This window comes from Dermacentor albipictus, chromosome 7 (assembly GCF_038994185.2).
Source record: "Dermacentor albipictus isolate Rhodes 1998 colony chromosome 7, USDA_Dalb.pri_finalv2, whole genome shotgun sequence".
Lineage (NCBI taxonomy): Eukaryota > Metazoa > Arthropoda > Arachnida > Ixodida > Ixodidae > Dermacentor > Dermacentor albipictus.
In genome coordinates, this window is record NC_091827.1 from 41110365 (window position 1) to 41126834 (window position 16470).

Sequence of the window (16470 nt, forward strand, 5' to 3'; positions counted from 1 at the left end):
GCTCGTCTACACCCTGATTCCGTAATGCCTCCATGACTGCTGAGGTTTCGACAGAATCAAATGCTTTCTCGTAATCAATGAAAGCTATATATAAGGGTTGGTTATATTCCGCACATTTCTCTATCACCTGATTGATAGTGTGAATATGATCTATTGTTGAGTAGCCTTTACGGAATCCTGGCTGCCCCTTTTTCTCTAGTTCGGGAGTGCCGCAATGCATTCCTCAATTTCACGGCACAGCGCGTGCCGTCAGGACAACACTCTTCGATTTTACTTCACGCAGGCAATGCAGGGCCTGTATATGGTCATGTTCGATTTCAAGTTCCATTGCTTTTATCACGCGAGGTGCCGTGGGGCAGATCGCAGGGATAGCGGCAGCGCGGCGGCGAACAAGTCATGTCCGAACAGGTGACGAAGGGCGAAAAGAGGAGAAAAATTAATATCATCGGCTAGTAATGGTGGCCCTAAGAACCAGTTCCCGGTTTTGTCGCGCTTGCTACTTAAGAATTGCTGGCAGTGCATTCCTGTCGCGTGCATCGTGCGAACTCCTGGTAGCAGACGACCTAGCGCTCCAATCTCCCAACTCAGTTACGCCCGCGATACCGCGTGTGGGCTGAGAATGAAAAAGAATGACATTAACAGATTACTTCTACATTGCGTAAACGCCCGGCACCACACGTTTATACTTTAGAGCTTGGCGTATAGCATTTAATTTAAATTTTACAATTACTTAGCAAACAGAAACATTGTTTGCGTTGTTTAGCAAACAGGAACATTGGAGACCAAACGAGGGCTTGTTCTCCAATGGTGGCAAGCTAGTTTTGCGGTAAATGTGATCACAATCTACCTTTACTTTTCGGAACTGTTATATGAGCCCAACAAACTTGTTTTGTGACTTCTTTGGCTTTATTGTGTATTTTTACTTATCTTTATTGTGGACGAGGCTCCAATCCCTCTGTGCTTGAAGCAGTGTATTCAGATTTGTGTTGTAGGTCTTTATCATCGAGTGCTAATATTGTTTTGTGAAGCTCAAAATCCCGTTACTAGATTTATGCAAAAGACATGCCACATACAAATTTACAATCTAATTACCGAGTTTTCAGCCATAATATAATATTTTTTCGACCTCCCCATTTGATGTCACAAGAGTGATGTCACTTTAATATCCTCACAGGAACAAATGTACGCTTGCAAACACGTCGTCCATTCATATCTCAAACAGCTTTCTAAATACTTCGCCATTGGCTTGAATTACGGGAGTAACATAACGAAACCGCACAGATGGTTATATGGTGCGCCCTACAGTAATGCTTTGTATTCATTTTACCGCCCACCTTCCTTTAACGTAGGCATAAACATCAATGGGTTACTATTTCTACATTTCACCACCATCAAGATACCGCTGTCATACTCTGAATCGAGCACGTGAGCTCAAGCTCATCATAAAAACGTCATAACTAGACAACCATAGCAGCGCGTTGCTATGTATATACAGGGTGTCCCAGCTAACTTTATCCAAGCACTTCAACGAAAAAGAAAAAGAGCTTGAAGAAAACACGACGCAAGACGAAATTTCAAGACCAATTGTGTTATAACGTAGGTAATATAATTATACCTTGCACCATAATTTATAATTTTCATCCTTGAATAGTCAGGCTAAAGTATGTAGGGACGTCCTTTATAAGCCCCTTAACCGCTTATACATAGTTAAAAAAAGAAGACAAGCCGTTCAAGCATTTAAAAATACTTTATTAGGTGTTAATATTTACCCCAAGTGCAGTTTCACCTAAAAAAAACTTGGAAGAGCACTAATGCACTGTGTTTTCCAAGAAATCTTCCATTACGCTACTGGACTGGTGCCAAATGTGAGCGGCTATTCGCTCACATTGACGATATGGCAGACCCATTTCTCTTTTTCTTTAAGAGATGAGTTTTCTATGGAGTTATTCCATTTTTGTCATCCCCATTAAAGTTTTGGTTTCTTCTGCGGAACAAAAGAGTCATGGGGGCCCTGAAATACAAGTTTTCTTCTTGGTGGATTCTCCGGGCAGAACTGCAAAACAGTCGAGTGATCTGCAATCGAATAGACCAAGAGTGGATTTATGTTTCGAGAAGCGGCTACCTTTGCAGGCTAGATCCACAAACAATCTCTGCTGTCCTTTATTTTTCGTGGCCTAATTGCAGCGAATGGCAGTTAAGTGTCTTTACACCGCTTGACCTTAAAAGTCTCTTACACAATATTCAGAACAAATGCCCCTGTAATTAAGGGAAACCAAGAAGTCCTATGTTATGCGAAGTACTTCCAGAAGCACCCGGAAAATGCTAGCAGCCAAGGTGTGGCAGCAGAGACACGTTTACGTACCATTTTTATCAACAAAGTGTGGGTCATTATAGCATCGTCACCAACCCGTAGTTATAGTCCGCAATACGGCATACGATAAAGCAGGTGGTCATTGTTTATTTTAGCAGTATCATTTTTCGTATGCGCTGTTTGCAGTATCATGTCGTCAAACCAACGACCTTGTTAACAAGCTTCGGTACCTATTGTTGGTGTTTTGATCACTGTACTATCAAAGTCGTGGGCACTGCCACCATCCTTCATTTTAATTTTCAGTGCAGTTCCAATCGCCATTGTGATGCTGCCGTTACCTGTTTCGTAGTTTATTCTCCAACAGGCCGGTGGCACAGTAGATATCTGTGTCATCACCACTGTCGTTCGCTTTTGCAATAGTCGCCACAGAAAAATCTTTTTTTCTTTACGACCTCCTTTGTTAAGGTATGCCTTTATTTCGGAACAAGCTTTAAATAGCTGAGACAAACAAGCTGAGACACTCGTTAAGTTGTAATAAAAGACATGTTAGGGGGCCACAAGAACATAGTACATTGCTGCGCGATTGACCGCTCGAGGCACTTTGCGTGCATTCGCGTGCCTCTTTCACACTCTGAAAACCTCTAAAGCTCTTGGATAAGAGCGCCAAAGTTTGCCAGCTACTTCAAAATGGTAGCTAGCACACAAATTGGTAGCTAGCGGAAGTAGCTCTTTACCATAGTATAAAGGACATGTTTTGTCCAAGAATATAAAGGAACATGTATAATACTAGCTAGATAACGACATGCCTTAGTTTTTGGTCTAAGAGTGCTTTTGCGGCGGTGCCAGAACAACTGGGAACGATGCTTCGTGGAATTACGATGCTACAGGATCAGGCCCAGATTGAGGAAAAGCTAGCGTGGGCTTGCGCTTCGGAAAGGTTCAAATTGTACCAAACAAGTCAAGAAGCGCAATTTGAGACTTACCGCAAAGCATTGGCGACTGTTATAATACTCGTGTTGGCCCACTAACACTACGGCTTGAACTCTTTAGAATTATGCAAATGAGGTTGAAGTTTTTGAATGTTTTTGTGCGCGGAAAAAAAACGTTGTAAGCGCGAATACCCTTTCAAGTTCCCCGCTTCGAGAGCTGCCTACAAACTCAGGAATGCTGTTTGTATGGAAAGTCACTAGCTACGTGGACGCGTGCGTCGCCGGAGTGATCGATGTTGGACGTGCAGAGAAGTGAAAGGACTAGCGTGCATAGTGCTTCCTACAATATTTACAAGAGGTAACTCTGGCCTTGTGATCATTCAGTCGTCATGGCAATGATGGGAAGTACATAGATTTGCTTGGTGTTCGTGCTTGACGCTTGGAACATTCTTGCACGTTCGTTTAATACGCTTTATCAGCCTTCGTTGTCCTAAATTTTAGGGCAGCCAATACGTTTCAAAGCGCAGAAGATTCTGAGAACAAACACAACCACTACTAATTGCAGCGGTTCAGCCGGCTCAGGGGGCCAGACGAAATACACCAAGCGTCTCAACGCGCTGACTTGCCCGAGAGAAATTCATAAGGGTATTCGTAATGACCATGCTGGCTGAACGGCACCAGTCGCAGGTGCCGTAGACACTAATACCAGAGTTCTCTTTAGTAAATATTTATGAATCACTATGGCGGAGGCGGCCCCCTTTTATTATCACTGTTTCACAAATTCATTCATTCCGCTAGAAAAACAGTCGCTGGCCTGAAATAAACCTGCTCCACATCAAGCTGGCTTCGCGATAATTTCAGCAGTGCCTGTAATAGAGGTTGAACACGTGCTTTCAGCTCCTTTGCGCTTCTTGTTATTTATCCAGAGAGTCCTCACCCAGATAGCACTACCACCCAGTCGAACTACGGCACATTCTGCCGTAGTGTATACGCAGTAATCTACCTAAACATTATAGATGATCTGTTTGTATGCTATAGTGGCTTTACTTGTAGAAAGAAGGGATAATAATCTAATTTCTTATCGTATATCATGTTTTGTATATTGTTTTTATTGGCTTGTCGTTCTTTATCGCGAAACTTTCTTTGCACCCCACAAAACACTTTCATATTACTATATGTTATCCATTAAATAATTCTTTGTAAACGCTTGATGAGTGGAATCATTTGCGAAGGTAATTTTATCAGTTTTTTATCTCTTCGAATTGAGATTGTTCTTTTATTTTTCTTTGTTTTCAATGTCTGCAGGAGCAAGACTTTATGTTCCTTTGCTCCCCTTTATTCAATGCCTCTAACGAGGAGTGTAAATCATTTTGAACTAACATAATACCTATATTTCTAGGCAGAATCATGTTAAATTCACAAAATTGCTAATAGGATAAAAATGATATATTCTTCCTAAAATTTTATTTAAACAATTGCCAATATTATCAATGTATACCGCACGTTTCCAAAAATCCTACTTCATTGCACAGGTTTGGCTAAAGAAGCACTAAAACATTCATTCATAATTCTTCCCTTTGAAGAATTATGAAAACGCTCTTTCTGAGTGTAATTTCTTCATTCATAAGGAAATAATACTACTTCATCTTAAACATGCTAAATTGGCAAGAGCGATGTTTAGAAGGCCAACATGCGAGCAAAGGAGTAGCAAAAATATTGCATGCGCGATGAAGGTAAACCAAAAGGGCAAGCTTGAAGCAGCCCTACAGTAAGATGTTAACCGAATTGAAGAAAGATAAAGACAACCGAACACTATTATAAGTGTGTTATATCTCCTAAATACAAACAAATTTTAAGCACTCCCTACGCGTGGCTATTTTACGGGTGATACTGCGTACTTCATCGCATCTGATGCCTGTGGTTTTATTGAATTCGTACAGAAGTGCTGGAAAAATGACTGCAACATTTCAATGGGATATTTTCAAAAGCTTAATATTTTTGTTAATAAATCCTAAATAAAGGGGCGTTTCCAAATCGTGAATCAATCGAAAATGACTTCAGAAAATTTAGTTTTAAAAACTGGTGGCATACGTTTTTCAAGTGTGTGTTTCTTTCATTTTGTGGCATGCGTGAAGGAATGCCCGAGGGAAGAAGGAACTAACGATCAAATGTACAGGAAGTATATGTTTCGGAGCTGAAAAATGCTGTTCACGGTAAAAGATTTCTGCCAAACTAGTGCACGAATCCGCATCGCAAGTGACTGATTCCTATGTTTTCTTTTAGAGAACTGACATTTAGTACCCCAGTTTTGCACATATCGCGTCACACTCTACTATGATTCCAGTGAAGCGTCAGACCATAACAAAAACAAGTGATATAAACCAGTTTTGTTAGTTTCTGCATACATACAGTTCCACTTGTCTGGATGACAGTAATGAATAAGCGCACCACTCTCATTTGGCCAGGTTAATTACTCGCTGAGAAGCACACTAACAAAAACTCCCTAATCTGCTTTCTTTGCAGGATAAACGAGTTCACGTTCCGAAAATAAAGCAGAATGTGTACAACAGATACACCTGGAACGTACATTTATCGACTGTGGTTAGGCATTCTATCTGGCTGCATGTCGTCCCGATCGGTATCTACACTTATAGATGCCACGTGATTGCCGACAGTCTCTATTACGTTGCCTTTGTTATTTTTGTTTTTCAGGGTTGTTACACGCGTTAATAAGGTGGCGCATTCATTGGTCGTCGTCCCTAGCAACTCTATCACGGCATTTCGCCAGCACAACATCTCACCATTTATATTTCTTCCGCGAAACAAGTTTACAACCGGAGAGCTACATCAGCGGCTTGTCTTGTCCATTTTCCTTGTTTAGGTTTGGGTTCAGGTTCCTTGTTTCCTCGCTTGAGCTATTAACCACAATAACTTCCTAACAACTAAATTAACATGCAACACTTCAGGGTAAATATTATGTTATGAGAACAAAAGAAGAACAGGGACATGAAATTGTCCATGAATATTCTGATCGCGGGAGAACGAATGAAATCTGAGCCCGCAGCCAACTTTTCGACGAAATCACTTATTTACTAGGCCTAAAAATTTCACTTACGTATGCACTTGTGGCGGCACGCTTTACAGGTCTTGTGGAGGTTTTTATTTCCATGGCAACCATAGTATTTAACATTAACACAGGTCATTGTTGTACTGTTGTAAGTCCACATTACAAGAGAAGGCCCAGGGTGCTTGCACTTGGTTAAAGGAGGCACCAGTAGGCAGACGTCGGCATCCTGTCGATACGAACCTGCGAACAAGAGGCGCATGCATATAATTGTGTTATCATTTTTACGATACTTTCTTACGCCCTTTCCTGGGCTTCGCGTTCTTCAGTAGTATAAAACAAAGGCGTGCGGAAAGCCATAAGAGTTTCTCAGCAAGACACCTTTGCAGTTAAGAAAATAGTAATGTCTCTCCTGAGTTCACTTCACCTGCCTCTCGCACGACGTCGCAAAACCGCAAGCACTCACCGCGTCAAAGTGACGTGTACGCGTTAAAGATGCATTATTATGCCGAACAAAACTGAATTTTTTTTCTGAATAGCCACAGGCTGCTCCATTCCGAAAGGAATAAAAGATGGCTACCGCCGATCACTCTGGCACTGGCTCTCGCACCTGCCGGAGAGCATGGGTTTATTTGCATGTAATAAATCTTTTTCCCTGGCCGTGTAACGTATTCGATCACTTTCGGCACTTTTCCAACCTCCTTCTGAAAACTCTTTCTTGCTGAGGATCCCTTTTACCGTTTTTCTTAAGCAACTGGTGCATGCCGGCGCCATTGTAGACGGGCCAGCGCAAGCTAAGTAAGGGAAAGCGGACCAATCGCAAACTCCGGCACCACCCTCTTCATCGGGTTATCGAGTTTCAGTGCTGTGGCTCGGCCCCACTGATTACCTCTCCACTTGAGCGCACTCCTCGCCTTTGTGAGTCAATTATATAAGAAAAGCCGCTCAGTGTAGGCCGTGTTATTAGGTTTTCAAGCAAACAAAAGTGGCAGCCTATGAACGAGGAGAGCGTTTCATTGGTCTGTTCAGACTACCCTGTGGGTCACCACCCGGTGCTTGCGTCGGTGGTTACGCAAATTTGACGTCAGGACATTCGAATAAAAATATATTGGAAGAGTTTTACGTGATAGGGCCCTTGATCAACAGCCTCAAGGGCGGGGACCAGGTTAATTGAAAATCAGCTCTTTATAAGAAAATTCATAAGACAGTCGACCATCAAAAAACAAGCAACTACAGTTTCGTCTGTACTGTTACCTCGGCCATGTTTATGTATTTTTCTCTGCCAAAGTGACTTGTTTTACTGGTTCTGTCGCTTTATTTCTGCTAAGCATGCACTTTATCAGCATGCACATCCGCATGCGCTTCAGATTGGGTGCCAACAAAGTGGAAACCTCATAATGACTTGAGCTCAATGCTGTGACTGTGTAAATGCTAACTGTACTCCTGGTTCAGCACAGAACTCGTAAGCGAAGACCTTGATGCTTTCTCTTGGGTTAGTGGGTCACCTACATTGTATTATTTTACCTCGCGTTTGCAGCCTGCTGTACAACCTAATCAGAGCAGCGCTACACAGCCATTTTCTCTGAACAAATATAGCGCAATTGCTGCATGCGCTCTGGTCTCTACAGAAGTGCTTGTGAATGCATGCACCTCATTCTCCTGAACCTCGTCAACACAGAATAATAACTGTATAATATTTAGGAGTGTTTAACGGAATGCGCCTGGGTTGTGAAGTTGCAGAAAACACTGAACACTGAATGTGATACGCAGATCACGCCCAGAGTGATAACACTTACTTAGATCATGGGCATGTGCCACCTGCGCTTCCTACACTACGAGACATTGTTTCACTCATTTTTGAGACAGTCGTCTGCACAGCATAGCTTTTGTATAAAGAGAAACGCCTGTATAACGAAGTATTTGAGAACTCATAAATTCTTTGTTATAAATGTAATTTTGTTTTGAAGACCTGGCAGTGTGTTACGCCCGATAGATCGTTCATAGCATGTCCAAGAACATGAAACCTTTATTACCCATGTGTTCAGGGGATTATTTAGTGAAATAATTCTCATGGTTTCTTCTGCACACATTAACCGAAATAATATACGGGTACGGCTGACGTATTTTCAAGGAAGCTCACGCTTGACGGGTGACTAAATCCGAGAGCGATGTCAGCTATGGCCAAAGAATGCCGTTTGCTGCTATTGCCTTCACTGTCGCCAAATTTTGTCTCTTCGCACACTAGGCTGTTTATCACTGCAGCCTTTGACGAGCGTCTTGCTCCCGTCCTTTTTGGCTTCGAGCACATCGTCAGTCATCAGTTCCGAGCAAATCGCCACGTCAACCACGACGTATTCGTCACTCCTCGCACTCATTGTTGTGTTGCAAAAAGTGGCGTGAGTTGAGTTAAGCGATTGCTCAAGCCGTGCATTAGGACTAAGACGCTCGCTGCTGTTGGGCATGCTTGTCAAACGCGTCTTTAGTTCTTATACACTCATATGCTTCGTGACGAGACCACTAAATGGTGCTGTATGTCCGGATAGAAGCACGAGAAAGAAGCCTGATTGCCTCCACTGCTCATACTTAACGCATTTAGGCATTGGAAATGCGGTGTTTCGCTCCTATGGCTTATCGCATATACATCGTCATTCATCCTGAGAGGATTTGTAGCCGAAGAAACAAGATCCCGGTTCCAATGTATGTTATGTTAACCCAATGAAATTTGTTTTAAAAGAGCTTGAGTAGCTCATTACTGTGAATGGATCTGCCACAAGGCGGGATTGTAATAGTATTAATTATGCCACGGTGCATTAAAGGATACCCTGATGAATTCCACATTGATGTCGTTAACTTGACAATCACCTGTAGGAATAGCAACTGCATAACAGAATAATTGAAAGTATATGGTCATTATTATAGTAATGAAAGCCTACAGCATTTACGCATATGTTCGTACCTTGTTTTTTGGAAGTATACAGCTCTTTTTTTTACTTACGGCCGCATGTTTTCTGGCATTCTTCAGAAGTTTTAAAGATGTTTCCATTGTATCCACCTCCACCCCACATAATTGGCTTGCATGCTTTGCCATCGGAGTCGTAGTACCAACGTGGCATAGGAAGGCCAAAAGCTTTTGTACGGGGCATTATGAGGCATCCCTTTGGTATTCCTGTAATAACTGAACGCAAAGACACCAAGTCTAAGAATATACAAGTAATATAATTCGGCTTGTGGCGTGAACGTTTCTGACAGATTATCATTCAAAATTACCGCTTGATGTTTTTTTTAAACGGCTTTTTGCACTGTCAGTTTATAAAGCTGCACTTGTTAGTACTCAAAATTTCATTCAAGATTTGGTTAGTCCATTGACAATTATTTGTACTCCTATCGGCTATAATAAATCACGTTCAATTGTTCGTGGCATGTCCCCGCTTTCCCGAGTACAACAATATATTGCGTCCAGCGGCCACAATGGTTTTCACCAAATAACAACAAAGTGTACGAAGACAGCGGTTCCAACATAGCGCACCCTCAATGGCCACCAAGAATAGCAGCCAAAAACGATTGCGTAATGACTCTTTGCCTGCGGTTGTACCTACATATTCCTTCAAGTTACCTTGCCTAAAACATGATTTCAAATATGAGCGACTTGAAATACATAGACAGTAAGGCCGGAAATGTAACACACTAATGCAGTGAACATGCAGAGAACAATGACACGTGATATTATACTCCCGACTTCACCTTTGTGATCGTTGTGTGATAGTGAATTATACACATGAGAAGGCCGAGGCTAGCGCATAGAAGACTTGTGTACTCAGGATTACTGCAGGCATGGTTTTATGCACAATGTAGTGTGTTGGCGCAAATTTGTGAAGAGAGTGTTTCACGTGCATGATTTTGCGGTGTCTTCCAAACAGATGACCTGGAATCTGTTTATTCAGCACCATCTTGATCCAACAACAAATGCGTTTCATATGCAGAATCTGTATTCATCGAACAGAGGATAATCACATGATTTATCCACATATATGCCAACATCAGTTAACTGCCAACCATATAAGTGTTCTTCCTCAAGGCTACAGGAAACTTACTACCCAGTGGCGGAAACCAAACAAGTGTAGGGGTCTCACCGTCACCCTAAGAGTCCTCTGAGGCGAGAATTGTAGCAGGCCGGCGCCCGAGTAAGGCGAAAATTGTTTTCTTGCTTTGCCGCGCACATTGACCCATATTTGTGAGAGATTCTGCGACACCTAGAAGAGCGGCGCATAACCAGCGCAATTCTGGCACCGCTGAGACTTCGTCTGGTTAGTGTTCGCTCCAATGTGTACTTTTGGCGCCGTTGTAGTCGCAACCTATCGCAAAGAAATGACCAGCACTTGCCGGAGGAAGTGGTCCGCTAAAAACCAACCACAAATAGTGTTGTGAGTGCTATATTTTCTCAACGTTACGCACTTTATAATATTCCTATTTTTTATGCAACCTCGATCTCCCAGTGACCCAACTTGTGGAATAAATGTGCGGGCATGTGTGCGCTACATGTCAGGTGCTATTTATAAGCAGTGCAACATGTCTTGTTGCAAACCTGTCCGTAGAAACTGTTAAACACCCTTATTACTTCTTGTGACCAGTATAGACATTGAAGCAACACAGACGTAACCTGGGCCGGCAGTCTCAATTGTTTACTTTCAGGGAGGCAATTTAACGACTACAGAGTGTCCTCTACGAAGTGCGAGAAATAGTTTTCGTTGCATACTAGACGACGTCAGTGCTGATGCACATGAAATATTGTCGAATTGTCGATATGCCTGAAAGTGATATCTCACTCGAGTACGCCACCCCACTTAACTCGGCATCTGGGAAAAGCGTTAGCCAGGTCGCACTCACATAGATTATGAGAGATGAAACGCTAGCACCCTAAGGGAAATTGTGAGAATGAGCAGTTGTCGCCACGAGTGAAACCGTTCACCAGAGTAATAACGACAATAAATTAAAAAAATTAACTGAGATGAAACGTTACCACCCTGTGGAAACTTATGAGACTGAACAGCTACCTCCACGATTGAAACCATTGTCCAGAGTGAAGCATATAGAGGGATAGACATTTCGTAACCCCAGAATTAACTGTAAGACGCAGGTGCTTTTCTCCAGGGAAAGAACTAAAGAAATGCAGTTCATTATTTTAACGTATTTGCTGTGCTAACGTATTTCTAATGTGTAAGTTGTACTAATGCAACCGAGTTTTACTCCATGAATAAGTGAAGCTTCACAAGAAGAAATTTATAATATTTAAACACTGAAAGAAAATTAAAGCATAGCACCCTGACAAACTGACTAAAATTAGCAGGTGTTGCTCAATGCAAGTTGAGACAGCGGCAAAATAAAATACTAGAAACAGTGACCAAAACACTTGTGTGCACTTTGGGGCATCTACGTCACGAGTGCACTACATTGTGGTTGAGACTGCGTTTTCTTAAAAATGGTGCATGAATCACGTAGATGAGGGGAATTCCCCTGTCGAGAACTCTTGAACCCGGTGTGCTCCGTTTGACTCTTGAGGCCTCCTCGCAAAAATTAGAGCTTCCTTCCCAACGTAAGTGCCATCATTTCCGCTCTACGGCACTGGTACTGGACCCGTTGCTTCGGTTCAAGCTCTAGAAAGTGTGCTGAGGCTCGTTCAAAGGAACCGCTCAACCTCAGGCGATCTCCGCACAGAAGATTACGAAGAGGAGCAGCACCGTCAAAAGCAAAATCGTTGTCATTCTCAGTTCTTGTGGCTTCAGCAGAGTGTTGAAAAGCATTTTGTTTATTGATGGCGTTATAAAGCTCGACATTCTAGGTTTGTCAATCTCATGGTGCTCACTGCTGCAAGTTTCCGAGCTTTTTGTTTGAATAGGTGGGTCTGCTTTGTTTTTTTCCTTCGTATTTTCATCTTTTGTTATATAATAAAGGTGGGCTCACTTGCCGTAGCTTTTGCACGGCTAATCACTCCTACAATCATTAAAATTTAAGTCACGGGCGCGTTTGAATTTTCACCCGCCGTGGTTGCTCAGTGGCTATGGTGTTAGGCTGCTGAGCACAAGGTCGTGGGATTGAATCTCGGCCACAGCCGCCGCATTTAGATGGGGGCTTAATGCGAAAACACCCGTGTACTTAGATTTAGCTGCACGTTAACCCTCCATTGCATGAAATATGAAAACATCATTCGAAAAATTATTTTTTCACTTCTCATTAATGATTGAATGAACAAACCCACATACAAAAAGTTTCAAAGTTATAACGATTGTATTATAAAGATACAGCTTTGTGCCAAATATGGCACACCATAAAGATGACCGAGTTGTCTTGATGCCATGGGCGAAAAACAAAGCTTCATGGACGGTGGTCTTTTTAGCGGGATGTGTGGAATGAAATCAAACAGTTGTTTGCTGCGTTCCAGCAAAGATGAATGTTGCACTTGCTGCATCTTACCGACGACTTCTTTGTGCAAGATGGCCACTTACATCTTTGTCTCTTCTCATCAAATTCTGGCCAGTGGCCGACTTGGTCAGATCGAACGTCTTTGGGTGGCATTGCGGCAGTTGGTCCCCGTGCTTTTTTGGCTTGAACCTGGAATTTGATCTCTTGACTAGAAGGCCTTCCTAGTCGCTTGTTGGGTAGGCACTTTTTATGTGAGGTAAGGCATTCTGCAATTTGTGTTTTCAATTGAGCCAGCGGTAGTACTTGTTTCTTCCCAAGATGCTCCTGCACCATCCTGTACAATAGCCATTCTGCCACTACCGGTCAGTGTAGAATATGCGTAAAAATTCGAAAGTGCCATTTTTTAGACCTGATATGTATGCGGTAAAGTCCAAGCAGTGAGTCCAGCAAGTTTACCCCGCCCAAGTATCTGTTGCAGACCTTGCAATCAATTTCGCGAAACTCCTTGGTGGAAGTAAACCAGTGCTTAGTCTTTTGGACTTGATCCCGACAAAGCTCGACAGAAATGTCCCGGCGCGGTTACCATACCAACGCACACACGATAACTCCACGTCATTTATCATGCTTGTGAGTTCCTCTGAAGCGCCAAGTCCTTTACATTTCAGTTCCTTTTCGCTTTTCAGGTGACAGTTTAGCAGACGATTCACACTCACCGTACCCAGCGAGAAAATTTTATCCCGTGATAGAGTGACCTGCAGCTTCGGGCTATGTTGTCTTTCAAGTTTTCTCTTTCAAGTTCATAGTGTGCCAAATATGGCACACACCAATTTTGTGTTATCTCCTATAGTTGCAGACGAAATGGAAAAAACTAATATCGGGCTAGAATTGAGGAGACCAGAAAATATGTCAAAATTATTTCTCTGTTTCCGCGGTGAACATTTTCAGAGAAAAAAAACCAATTGCTCGTGTTCGCCCCCTCCGAGTGTAACGTCACTTCCCAAAATCTACTCCACCTCTGTTTTGCGTATCGCTCAAGAGATGGCAGCAGTTGCCCATAATAGGTGCGCATAGCTATGAGAATTACTCTGACGGTATCACATTCTCAACTGGGCATTTCACACACGCAATAAAAAAAGGTAACCGATATGTGCCAAATATGGGACACCATAGAATGGAGGGTTAAAGAATGACTGGTGGTCAAAATTTCGGGAGTCCTCCACTACCGCGTGCCTATTAATCAGAAAGTGATTTTCGCATGTGAAACCCCATTATTTAATTTTAATGGATTTTCAGTACTGGTTGATCCTAGGATTTCTTGTGATGCATTCTTAGAATACGCAAACCATGTAGGTGGTGGGCGGCTGGTGCAGGGCGAATAAAGTGCGACCATAGATCGTGCTCAAGGACTATTGCTCTAGGTTAGCAGTGAGGCATGAGGCAACGCCAAACTTCTGAGCAGCTTAGCTGGAATATGACGCACACTTGAGGTTTAATGATGTCGCGCAAGCCAATGGGCCAATTAGGGATTGTTTTCGCCGGACCGCAAGATGAACACCGCCCGCGAAGCGCTTCACGAATGATGTCGCGGATCAGCGTGCGGCACTGCATGGCCGAAGGGAGACGAACGTCTGGAGTATAGGTGTATAGCTGAAGGGTCTGGGGCTCATGTAGTCGCTGGCAAGTAGTGATCACATCCATGATGGTAGCAGGATTTTGCGTAGAAGGGGCGTTGAAAGCGACGGAGTTCATTCCTTTATTAAAAATATTCAGGCCCTAACTCATGATTTCGCTTCCAGTAGTCACTAGAAGGTAAGGTTTTCTCTGAAATGAATCAAACGTCATTAAAATCGATCCAGGCGTTATCCCTGAAAAATTTTCTTGCGTTTTGCATGTTATTCAATAGATCGCGTCGATGTTGGGGCAGAGCTAGAGCTTCCTTTTAAGGCCATCGCGCTGTGAAGCGCAATCACGAGGTGAACACTACCGATAGAAAGACAATCATGCTTCATAAGGGTACATAATCAATGCACCATACGAGCAGCAATTAGGGTCACCTGTAGTTCTTGTATAATAAGGTGAATCATAGAAACCTATTTGCGAAGCGATTTCCCTAACTTTCAAGTCACCAAACTGACGCCAATTGTTCCGATATGTTAGCGAAAAAAATATCCCCTGACTAAATCGACACATATGTTTTTAAACGGACAAGAAAGTCGCTAAATCTAGCAATAAAATTATTAAAATTGCAACACTGTTCGTTTCCTGCGGTGACATACTGCAAACACTTTTAGGTTGGGGTATAAGCCATCAAGCTTCTCATTAAACACAAGCTGTGAGGGTTTACGGACCGACGAGAAGTTCCCTCCATATCACATCTCTGGGGTTCTGGATTCTTTGTGAAGCCAATACAAGGTGCATTTCCAGTGTTTTTTATCTTCCAACTGCGAAGTCGTTTTTGTCGCTTTGTGCTCTGTGGCGTAGTGGCAGGTTGCTCCTCAGCTCTGGCGAAGTGCTGATCTGCTCTCGCTCTCAGTTCTGCGTCCTATGGGCCTTCCTCCAAGGTCGAGCTGTCCACACTTTGCCGTAAACCAGAGAAAGCATGCAGATGTATTTACTGTACCAAACAATCACCAGATATTTCAATGCTCAATACCATTTTAATATTAGTATTATTGATCGTTTAGAGCATGCGTTATCCCCGGGAAGATATGGTTTAGCCAGGACAATTCAATGAATCGAACTCTCTAACAGCAACGCACATAAGTTTAGCTTACCATTAAAATAGGAAAGTAAAGATAACAATATCAGCATGAATGTTCCGGCTCCACAGGTCATCCGAGCACTGTTCGCAAAAATACTTGGCAGTTTAGTCCGCAGCGCAACAACTGCCTGCTTCGCTCTCCTCTGTACTTAAATTTATGCGCGCTTATTTTTAGTCATTTCTTAGGCACGTCACTAAATTTATACAGCAGTTTTCAAGTTCAGGCCATTGTTATTCTGCGAACTTAAGGTCCCCCGTGTTATTGGTTTCCTTGTATGCATGACGTCTCTCGGCACGTCGACCTATTTTTAGAAAACAGAGGCAATATATTCCAGCGCCAACAGCCTCTGCGCTTTCTCATTTCGACCAGAAGGTATGCTGGATAGAACAATGGTACAAAACGAGCTGCCTGCTGCTTCGCTCAAGCCAAAAATTTAGACTACTTTTACGTACTTTGCTTATCGCGCCAAGGTGCATATAAAGTTTTATTTCCACACGTCATTACACACTAATAATTTTTTTTCAGGAAACATTGCGTTATCAAAAAGGATAACATGTTCTGACACAAAAAACCTTCATTTGAGGCTGCATGCATTAAAATTTGCGTTGCCCTATTTAACTACCTGATTAGGAGCTAGCGTACTTCTATGGCTGTCCTTATGGCAGGTCAGTGAATATTTGTAGCCATTGCTTGCCTGGCATCAAACTGTCTCTGATATTGGTTGCCAAGGTGCTGTTCCTAATATGACACTCAGCGCAACCTTTTTGAATCTGTAGCCTACGTGCCGTATTTGTGTTTATTGCAGTATTAAGTCTTTATACCAATACGTCAGGCTAACAACCGATGTGTAGTACAAAATTCGCGATAGAGTAATTCACAGAGAACTTAGGAAACACCAGTGGCGTGCCTGTTCAATAAAAATGAACAAACATTTTGAAATTTGTTGCACAATTCTTACGTCTATATATATCTATAGATTGGCTCGAC

General features: G+C 42.6%; 1 long non-coding RNA gene across 1 annotated transcript; it reads right to left on the reverse strand.

Moving 5' to 3' along the window:
* Positions 1-1728: 1728 nt before the first annotated feature.
* LOC135921000 (uncharacterized) lies at positions 1729-15623 on the reverse strand. The gene is made up of 4 exons (XR_010570408.2): positions 15496-15623; positions 9300-9479; positions 6356-6547; positions 1729-2073 (listed from the first exon to the last, which is right to left on the reverse strand). It is a non-coding gene; the product is annotated as an uncharacterized lncRNA (long non-coding RNA).
* Positions 15624-16470: the final 847 nt, after the last annotated feature.